This window comes from Protobothrops mucrosquamatus, unplaced genomic scaffold, assembly GCF_001527695.2.
Source record: "Protobothrops mucrosquamatus isolate PMUCROS unplaced genomic scaffold, P.Mucros_1.0 scaffold2, whole genome shotgun sequence".
NCBI lineage: Eukaryota > Metazoa > Chordata > Lepidosauria > Squamata > Viperidae > Protobothrops > Protobothrops mucrosquamatus.
In genome coordinates this window covers 2,385,450-2,396,460 of record NW_015386389.1, presented here as the reverse complement: position 1 = coordinate 2,396,460, position 11,011 = coordinate 2,385,450, and the positions used below count along the sequence as shown (strand labels likewise).

The 11,011-nt window shown below is 41.9% G+C and overlaps 1 protein-coding gene across 1 annotated transcript in view; it reads left to right on the top strand.

Moving 5' to 3' along the window:
* LMO7 (LIM domain 7) overlaps positions 1-11,011 on the top strand; it is a 71,927-nt gene that overhangs the window by 8,906 nt on the left and 52,010 nt on the right. Inside the window, exons 2-4 of the mRNA XM_029287367.1 lie at positions 6,114-6,144; positions 8,658-8,771; positions 9,906-10,104. The gene's annotated coding sequence lies outside the window, so the exon portion shown is untranslated. The remainder of the gene's footprint in view (positions 1-6,113; positions 6,145-8,657; positions 8,772-9,905; positions 10,105-11,011) is intronic.

Sequence of the window (11,011 nt, the reverse complement as noted above, 5' to 3'; positions counted from 1 at the left end):
AGTCTGATTTAGAAACTTACAACTTTTAAAAAAGGAACTGTCAAGCTTTTCTGCTTTCCAAGAAATCATTTTGTCATATCTTTGTCTTTTCTTTTGTGCTTTCTGTTTTTCATGTAATCTTTTATTTCAGTCTATAGACCATAAAAAAATGTACAGTACCAATTTTGGACAAAATGGATAGGTTTAGGCATTCACGTGTTTATTTGTGAGGTCATTTTTTTTGTCTTTTTTAGAAACAGATGAAATGTTTGCTTTTAGCGTCTTTAGAAAATTCCAATTTAGCAAACGTCTAAACTTGTGATTTTTTTTTAACTGTGCGCATTGAGTATTTAAGTGTTTTGAGTATTCAAGGTTTTAAATTGTCCTATTGCATCTGGACACAGCAATAGGCACTATACTACAGTCTGGTTGCCATGGATGGAAAATACAACATTTGGTTTTATCATGTGTACAGCATTTTGTGATCCAGCGAAACAACGATAAGCAATGGACATCAAGTGATAAGCAATGGGCATCATCATTTCAGGAGTAACTCTTCTCTCTACTTTTGTGTGAGAGTAAAATAGAATAGAATAGAATAGAATAGAATAGAGTAGAGTAGAGTAGAGTAGAGTAGAATTAGAGTTGAATAGAATAGAATAGAATAGAATAGAATAGAATTAGTGTTGAATAGAATAGAGTAGAGTAGAGTAGAGTAGAGTAGAGTAGAGTAGAGTAGAATTAGTGTTGAATAGAATAGAATAGAATAGAATAGAATAGAATAGAATAGAATAGAAGACTTGGAAGGGACCTTAGAGGTCTTCTAGTCCAACCCCCTGCTTAGGCAGGAAACCCTATACCATTTCAGACAAATGGTAATGATAAAGTAAATTGATGGAGAGGACCAATTGCAAAATCTGTAGTGGGTGCACCAAAAGAAAGAAAATGGCAACCGCAAGACCAAAGCCAGATTCCAGGAATGAGTGTCAAAAAATATTCCAACATAGTTGTCCTCAAAGAAGATCTTAGGTAGTCAAAGTGGGAGAAGGCAAAAGTCACCCAGGGTTCATGCTTAGTCTAGGACAGGGGTAGGCAACCTTGGCTCTTTTATGACTTGTGGACTTCAACTCCCAGAATTCCTGAACCAGCATGGCTCAGCTTGAAAACCTCTCCCTTTCCCCTCAGCATGGCTGGCTCAGGAATTCTGGGAGTTGAAGTCCACAAATCATAAAAGAGCCAAGGTTGCCTACCCCTGGGCTAGGAGTAGGGGTGACAGAAGATATCAGAAGAAGCCAAAAAATTGGTCTCACTGAGACCTTAGAATCAAGAGCACTCCGGCTGTTTACCCAAATCTAGCAAACCATCTCCTGCATCTGAGAGGAACCAAACTAGACTTGCAGAGCCATGAAAAGGATTCAGAGGTTTGAGGGAAGTATATAGAGCAACCAGAAGTGAAGTTCATCTACATCAGGGGTCTTCAAACTTGGCCCTTTTATGACTTGGCTGAGGAATTCTGGGAGTTGAAGTCCACAAGTCATAAAAGGGCCAAATTTGAAGACCCCTGATCTACATCGTATCTCCCAGGTTGCAGAAGAAGCTGCGAGTCTTTCTGATTTCAGCTAGGATTCATTCTGACTTTGACTCCAGATCCTAACAGATCTTTGCCATCCAGATCTACAGAGGGATCCAGGCCGTGGACATGAGATTATAGCTGCAGAATCTTAAGTCACAAAGAGCTAATGTGCTTCGGTCTCCCTGCCACAAAACTTACATTAGCACAAGAATTTTAAACTGGAGATGGATTAGAGTCCATGGTCAACTTTCACTGCATCATGGAGTGAGGAGAAAAAAAATGGAGGAAGACTTCCTGCTTGCATTCTTGAGCTGATTTCAATGTAGGGTGTGTATTTGTGTGGGCTAACCATTCTGATCAGAAATGGAGCATTTCCGGGATGGTTTGTGTGTCTATCTGACGTCTCGCCTGAGATGAACAGTGACTTAAAATGTATTGAATAGCCTTCCCAGGAATGGAAACACAGCTGCCCAGAAGAAGGTATTCTAGGACGTGAATCTTCCTTTTAGTTCTGCCACACCTTCTTCCTTTCCTGCATTGGTCATCGAGGGTGACTCAAGGCACAAATGGGTAAATTCTTGGTTGAGTAGAAGGGGACAGCAGATACAGCATGGCTAGGCGAATCGGCTCCCTCAATCTAAAGCAAACCAGGGCATCTGTTCTGCCCAAGCCCTGCTCACTGAGGTTATTGTCCAAGATTGGAGTGGGCGATGGGCAGAGGAATGTGCAGCTGTGCAGGGCAGTAAAGGGTATGGACTAAAGCTGTGGGCAGAACGAGAGGGAGACACTGAAAGACTGATGAAGGAAAAGACGTTAGCCAGCAGATGTCTGGAAGTTGAGTCACGGCAACCGGACTTCTTTTCCTTTTGGTTTGAAACATTTAGCTACTTATCCAGGTAATAATACTAATAAAGTTGGAAGGGACCTTGGAGGTCATCTAGTCCAACCCCCTGCTCAGGCAGGAAATCCTATACCATTTCAGACAAATGGCTGTCCAGTCTCTTCTTAAAAACTTCCAGTGTTGGAGCATTCATCGCTTCTGGAGGCAGCTTGTTCCATTGGTTAATTGTTCTAACTGTCAGGTAGTTTCTCCTTAGTTCTAGGTTGCTTCTCTGCTTGGTTAGTTTCCATCCATTGCTTCTTGTCTTGCCTTCAGGCGCTTTGGAGAATAGCCTGACTCCCTCTTCTTTGGGACAGCCCCTGAGATATTGGAACATTGCTATCATGTCCCCCCTTGTCCTTCTCTTCATTAAACTAGACATACCCAATTCCAGCAGCCGTTCCTTATATGTTTTAGCCTCCAGTCCCCTGATCATCTTTGTTGCTCTTCTCTGTACTCTTTCTAGAGTCTCAACATCTTTTTTACATTGTGGTGACCAAAACTGGATGCGGTATTCCAAGTGTGGCCTTACCAAGGCCTTGTAAAGTGGTATTAATACTTTATGTGAACTTGATTCTATCCCTCTGTTAATGCAGCCTAGCACTGTGTTGGCTTTTTTGGCAGCTGCAGCACACTGCTGGCTGATATCTAGGTGATTGTCCACTAGGACTCCGAGATCCCTCTCACAGTTGCTACTATTGAGCAAGGTACCCCCTATACTATGCCTGTACATTTGGTTTTTCTTGCCTAAATGTAGAACCTTACTTTTTTCACCATTGAATTTCATTTTGTTAGATAGCGCCCAGTGTTCAAATCTGTCCAGATCCACCTGTATCTTAAGCCTATCTTCTTCAGTCTAAGCAAGTTGGTTCGGGGGCTTCTTCAGTCTAAGCAAGTTGGTTCGGGGGGACCCCATACATGTCTTCAAGTAGACGAGGAGTCATTGCTCCTATATCCTTTCTCCTAGGTGGGTCATTAAGCATGGCTTCCCTGGTGAACCCGTGAAGTGGTCTTGATCTTCCTGGGAGCTGATACAAGAGAAGAAGAAATAATGGGGAACAGGCTGTCTCTGAGGATTAGGGTTAGGGTTAGGCCTGTTCTAAGCAATGGCACCCATGCAAGATCTTGGCTATCTCAGCTGGCAGGTGGTTGAGAAGCCACTATTGTTTGATGCCATTCATCATGAGTCCTCTTATGGAAAGAAGGCCAGGTGAAGAGCACTGAGGATAAAACATGCTACTCATTTCTATGGAAGCTGCTTTAAAAAAAAGCACTTGAAGGCCATTGTCTTCAGCTTCATCTGTGACTCTCCAAGAACAAAAGAGCTTATGTAAGAGCCAAGAGGAAATATCAAGCATGTTATTGAAAGGAAAGAGAACAAAGAAAAACTAAGCAGAAATCCAGCACCCTGCCATAATCACAATGGAAATGTTCCTTAGGTGCTAGCAATTTCAAGCATCTCAACAATTTGTTAAGCTGATGAGACTCAACGTTTTCCAGGAGTAAAAAATTAAGGGTTTCAGAAGGGTTCCCGATCCTTGATTAGCCATCTCAATCCTTCTCTTGATTGGCTGAGCTGTCTGCATTGCCTTGAATAAGCCCCTGTTTAAACCAGCCCATTGTTTGAGTCCTACACTGAACTATCCAATGCAAATTTTGCCTTAGCCAGGCCACGTGGTGTCCTGTTGCTGAGTTCAGAGTAATCAAAAGAACATTCTTCTCTGTTCCAACTGTAAATATAATAGAAATATTTGTATTGGCCAGGAGAAGGAAGCATTTTGAAGTGCGGGTGTCTTAATTTCCTTTTACTGTTTTTATTTCTTCATTAAAACAAATGGTGGGTTTTGCAACCTTCACCCTTGGGAACAATACTAAAATGTTCAGAATGCTAAGTGAGTAAAATTATATTATGCATGGATTTTTTTCCCCCTGTACTTAAATTAGTCAAATATTAATCCATCATTGGGAATAAAAAGTCACAGTAATTTTTATGACAGGCATTTAATTGTATCCTTCAGTATAGATTTGCAACAGCACGTAGGATATAAGAGCTTTCGACATATTTCTCCACTCTAACATCGTGTTCTTTTTTCTTCTACCAATGTTCTCATTTATTTCATGTAATCATTTTATAAATCAATTATGGTATCTTGAAGCGAAAGTGACCTTTCGCATTCTCTAAAGAGGATGTTGCACATTCAAGAGGTGATTCTTTTTCCAACTGGTCCAGAGATACAGAGGTCAGTCCGAGAATGTGCAACCAACCTACACGTTGCTGAAAATTTTGAGATGAATTTTCTGTGTCTACCATCAATTATCTGATGTATACTGTAAATTAGCAGTTTTAAACAGGACCGTTAGAGCAGGGGTCCTCAACCTTGGCAACTTTACGACTTGTGGACTTCAGCTCCCAGAATTCCTCAGCCAGAGCTGGCTGAGGAATTCTGGGAGCTGAAGTCCACAAGTCATAAAGTTGCCAAGACTGAGGATCCCTGCGCTAGAGAGATATGATTCCCATGGTGCCTCTCTTTGAAACCATCTTACTTTTGTCATTGATTTGACTTCTGGCCTTTGAAAATTGCATTGTTATCATCGAGATCCTCCAATCCTGGTCACTGTTATAAGTTCACTGGGTTGGTCACTGGGATCAGAGGTTTAGTCAGTGGTGGGATTCAAATATGTGAACAACCGGTTCTCTGTGTGGAGGCCACTTCCGGAAGTCCATTCTGGGCCTGGGCAACAAAAAATTAGCTACCGGTTCTGCCGAACTGGTGTGAACTGGCTGAATCCCACCACTGGGTTTAGTCTTCTGAGCTTTCACATCCTTAGGGAACTTCTTTCTCACCCACCCGGGTGAGAGAGAAGTTCCCTAAAGATGGGCTCCAGCACAAGTCCAAACGCTCGGAAGACTAAACCTTTGGGTCGGGTGACCAAACCAGATTGGATCCTGCAACATTATCCTGGGACACATATATTTGCCTTCTTTTGCAGGTTCATTTTCTACATGATTTTTTAGAAAAGTGAATGTTAAATAAGAATTCTGTGCCAATTATCCATTTTTCCCCTAGAGTTGGAGTGTAGGAAAGTAATAAAATTTACTTTACTCTGTCAACACAGAGAAACACAATTATAAACCAGTAACTTGTTATAGCTATTGTTAGCTATTCAATCAGCCACTGGAATTGCAGAATTGCAAGGATGTTGTATGCATTTTGTCTCTGAAATGGGACCCAAGGACTCGTTGTCCCCCTCCCCAAAAGATGAGATTTCTTCTCAAGGGAGTCCAGTTTTCTTACACAACAAAAATATCTGCTTTTTATTTTTCTAGTGAAATTCTCTACCAGGCAAAATGTCTTTCTTCCAACTTAATTAATGGATGGAGTTTTGTGGGATTCTATATTTTTAAATTCTTCTCTAGAACTTGAGGACTTTGAAATTGCCCAATGAAGAGATGATCCGAATCCATTTTGCTGTGCTTTGGCTGGGATGTAAGAGTTCTCCAAGCATCTGGACTCTCTGCTTTAAAAAAAACCCCTTTCTTTGAATATTATGGTCTCCGTTAATTGTGTGAGGATGGACTAGGACAGACAATTTTGTTTTGCAGTTACTGCTCTGTATTAGTTATGCTAAACTATTAATCTAAGTTAACTTTCTGACTCTGTATGTGTGTATTTCTTGCAGACAAGAAGAAACTGACCGAAGAGTAAAAAATGTAAGATATGCATTTTTTTCTTTCTTTTTGCTGTTAGTTTGATCCACATATTGATAAGATTAAGGAAGAAAAATAGGTTTGATCCTTTTACCTGGTTTGTTCTTGTTATACATAAGTCCAGGATCAGCATAGCCATAATGTGAGCTGCTTGCCTCTGGTGGGTTCAGTAACTTTTATGATTCCAAAAATGTTAGAAGTAAATGTTAAACAAAAGTAAAGGTTTTCCCTATAGCCCAACTTGAAATGGGCTACAGCATGCATTCAGAATCCAGGACCCATGACTCCTGTGGGATTGAAATTTGGCAAAGTTGTGGTCATTACAATACTGCCGTGCTGCTGGGCCACTGCACTGCAGCAATCAGCTGTAGCTAATAATCACCATTTTCAGCGCTCTCTGCCAACTTTCTATAGGAAAAGTCAATGGGGAAGCTGGCAAGTATTTGTTCAGCTCTTGGGGCGGTGCTCATCTCCGTTTCTTAGCCGAGGGAGCCAGTGTTGTCCAAAAACACTTCCACGGTCATGTGGCCAGCATGACTACACGCCAAAGTGCACAGAATACTGTTATCTTTCCACCGAAGTGGTACCTATTTACCTATGTTGAAGGAAAAGTCTTCATTGTGGTTCAGTCCAAGCCAGGAATAAACCACATGGCGACTGCTTTAGAAAGAAGGCTGCAGTTTATTGGAGAGGAGAGCCAGACAGAAAGATGGCTCTGGAAGAAAAAAGAGCAAGCACATGTAGGGAGTGGATTTTTATACCCTCTGGAGCCTTTTGTTTGGAGTTGTTCCTGTAGCATCAACTTTGACCTGTGTCCCTTTGGCATCTGTGAGTTAATCCTATGATGTCCTGTCTTAGAGTTTGGGTGGGGTATGTAGATTTTAGGTGTCTTTGTCTTCTTAATCATCTAGCTGGGGGGCTCCAACCTTCCTGGATTATTTACATCTGCATTTCTACAGAGCTGGTTTCTGCTTGGGGGAGGGAGACTTGGGGCTATTAAGAAAACTGGGCATGCTTTTCTGCCCCTTTAATATTTCCTTCTGGGGGGGGGGCTGACTTCCCACACCTACTCACATTTGTATGCTTTTTAACTGCTAGATTGGCAGCAGGTGGGAGAAGTAACAGGAGCTCACCACGTTGCGTGGCGCTCGGGTCTTGAACCCGGGCCACCAGCTTTCCTGCATCTTTAACCACCGAGCCATCGCGCCCCTCAAGTAAATGTTACAAGAGACTAATTATTAATATTAGTAACTAGCAAACTTTTGCTGGGAGGAGCAGTGGTGGAAGATCAAAGAGGTAGGAACTTTATGTTTAGTATTCCTCTTTTCCAGCTGAGTTTCCAGGATTTATTTCAGCTGGGAGAAGGAAGAATTGGGGAAGTATGAAGCATCTGCTTCAGGATCTTCTGGTCCTGCCTGTTTCTTTTAAGTATGTTAGGTGGGCCTGGAGAGGCCTTAAGGGAGAAAGTGGTGGTATAGAAACACCATTCACTGCACAACAGATACTGTTGTGGAAGCGTTGCCTGTAGCTGTTGAAAGGGTTGGTTTCTGAATGATGCTCATGTGACATGGGGAGGATAAGAAAATATGGGTGTGGGCAGATGGCATCACCAACAGTATTAGCGAACACTGGCTAAGGATCTTGGAGTGAATGCTCATGAACTAGAACAGAAAGGCTGATGCTTAGCTATCAGTCTGAAGAAAATCTTTAACAGATGAGCCATATAAGAGAGAGCTGGGGTGGTGTAAGTAATTACCGGTGTGGGAATAGAATTGGAAAGATCTAAGTCAGGGGCCTTCAAACTTGGCCCTTTTATGACTTGTGGACTTCAACTCCCAGAATTCCTCAGCCAGGCGTGCCTGGCTGAGGAGTTCTGGGAGTTGAAGTCCACAAGTCATAAAAGAGCCAAGTTTGAAGACCCCTGATCGAGGTTCAGGCTGACCTCAGCTGTGCAACTCTCCCTGGGTGACTTTATCCCTGGCTATTGTGTTCATTATGGGGAAAAATGGGAATAGAGGGGAGCCACCTGGGTTCCTGGAGGGCATAAATCTAACACCCAATTAAATAAGTAATTAGGAAGCTGTAAAAAGCTGTGCTCTTGACATTGAACCACCCTTGAAGACTTTTCAGAAGTTCTTCTCTGGCTCATGACATTCTTCCATTTGACATCTCCACCTGAGGATGTGCTCTGGTTAAGAGTTCCCTTCCAGATACAGTTCCTGGTTGTTACCTTTAGAACATTTCACAGTTTAGGCCCAGGTATCATTGAGACATATCTCCATACACTGAGATCTGGTGAGTTGACTTAGAGATCCCTGAAAGGAGGGTTTTTGTGAGGATGTTCAAGCCCAGTCTTGGTTGCAACGCACACATATTCCAAAGAAACCACTCATCATATCCTGCAATTGTGCATCTCTTGGTGAGCTTTTTAATACAGAAATGTTAGAATTGAGAAATATCTTCTGGAACCTCGTTTGATTACTCTAACTATTCTCTATAATTCTGTCATTTTTAAGGTTTTGATTACCTTGTACTGGCTGGGCAGAAAAGCAGCCCGCAGCCCTTCCTATTATGGCCCCCACCTTGATTTGAAAGCCTTTGAGAAATTGCTTGGACAAGCTTTGACTAAGGTAAGGCCTCAGTGGAAGGATCATTTTAGCAATGACAAGCATCACAGGCATCTCTGTATCTCTCATAGTACCTTGTTCGGCATCTGCCTTGCTGGACAAATGTTTGTCAACAAACATTCAAACTGGCAATTCAAATGGATTCTCAGTGATGTTTCTAGGAAATCTTTTCCGACGACTTTCACTCTGAATTCCCAAGGGAAATACCCCAAGGATCTAGGACAGGGGTGTTCAAACTTGGCCCTTTTATGACTTGTGGACTTCAACTCCCAGAATTCCTCAGCCAGCGTGCCTGGCTGAGGAATTCTGGGAGTTGAAGTCCACAAGTCATATAAGGGCAGAGTTTGAAGACCCCTAGTCTAGGATACCTCAACGCAGTCAACTCACCATGGCCATTTTGACATGGCTAACCCACCACGGCCATCTTGCCGCAGGACAACTCACTGTGGACAATTCCACACTGTATAACTCAACACGACAAATGTTATCCACCACTGTTTCTTTGATGGAAATAACACTGACAAAAATGGAAATAATGTCAAAGAAACAGTGGTGAATAACATTTATCTCACTGAGTTATCCCACATGGAATTGTCCCACAGCAAGTAGGCCGCAGTGAAATGGCTACTTTTGGGTTGGCCATGGTAAAATGGTTGCAGTGAGATGGCTGTGTGGTGAGATGGCCACGACAAGTTATCTGTGGCGAATTGTCTCATTCCGACATCCCACCAGGATAATCACTGGCCCTCTTATCTGCTCATTGTGTACAGACAAAGCAGGCAACAAAGACGGTAGACATCCCCCAGAATGAATGAACCCCTAAGCTTCAAAAACATTGGCAGAAATATCAGCCATCTAATGTCAGAGGCCTGGGAATGTTAGTGCCTTTCTTCCCCATGAAAATATGAGATTCATCCTTGGTTGTTGCGGTTTCCCCCAACTGTTTCTTGTGTGGATCTCATTTTAACCTGTGGACTAAAACAATAGCCTTTGAGAGCTTCAATTAGGAGCCCTTTTTTCTGTCAGTTGTGATACCGGCAAGGAGAAGAGGCTTTGGTCTCTGAATCCTACAGACTTTCTGCTGAACTTCACACACACATACACACACACCCCTCTTTTGTGCTGTTTCTCCTACAGGCCCTGGGGGAATCCTACAGCCCCAAACAAAGTGGGAGAGACAGTGGATACGGGGATTTTTGGTGCACCGAACGCATTGATCCGCTTTCATTGTCCACCAGCCACAAGCGGGACGATTCCTTAGACAGCTTGGACTCTTTCGGCTCCAGATCTTCCACCAGCTTCTCTTCGGATCTCACTCTGAAAGGTGGCAGTGAAGGTGATTCCTGTGCTTTAGGTTAATTTATTATTATTATTATTATTATTATTATTGAGAAGACAGGCTTTGGAAATAAGTCGAGTGTTGTTTGGTGCCGTTGCTGCATTCCCTTTAATGTGTTATTTTTTCTCAGGTTATCCTTTAGATTGTCCATTAGGTTGCCCGAAGGCACAGAAAATTTAATGATGAGCAACTGATTTTAAAAAAAAATGCATCGTAAGCTATTTATTTAAAACATTTGCCAATTGCTTCTCATTAAAAACAGAAACACAAGTCCCAAAGCAATTTACAGTAAACTTCAAGCTGTGAGCTTCGAACGGTGGCTTGAAATGATTGGTAAAACATACATTAGATATACAGTCATCAATGCAACAAAAATACAAGAGAATTAAAAGAGCAATAATTTTTTTAAATACCCTAGCTTGGATGCACAGGCTAAAAAAGTCACAAACATCCTCTATTTGAAGTTTGAATTTTTTACGCCTTTGATCCTCCTCACACTGATTTAGAACTTTATTTTCATCATTCCTTTTCTTGGGCATTAAAAATATAGCCTTCGTTTCAGCTCTGCTCAATATATTTCATCATTCAGACCTCTAAAAATAATTACATCAATACTTCAGTGCTTCAGTTCCATCCCAGCTGATTTCCTTTCCAGTCTCATGTGCTCTGTGGGAGATTCTTTTTCTTTTCACTCACTTCCAAACCCAACTTTCCTTTCTAGCAAAATCCCTTGAGTTTGCACTGGAAAGCGTTGATTTTCTTTTTAAAAAAGTGGGTTCTACTTCAGCGTTAGAGTTTGGTTTGTTTGTTTGTTTGTTTGTTTGTTTGTTCCTTCCTTCCTTCCTTCCTTCCTTCCTTCCTTCCTTCATTCATTCATTCATTCATTCATTCATTCATTCATTCA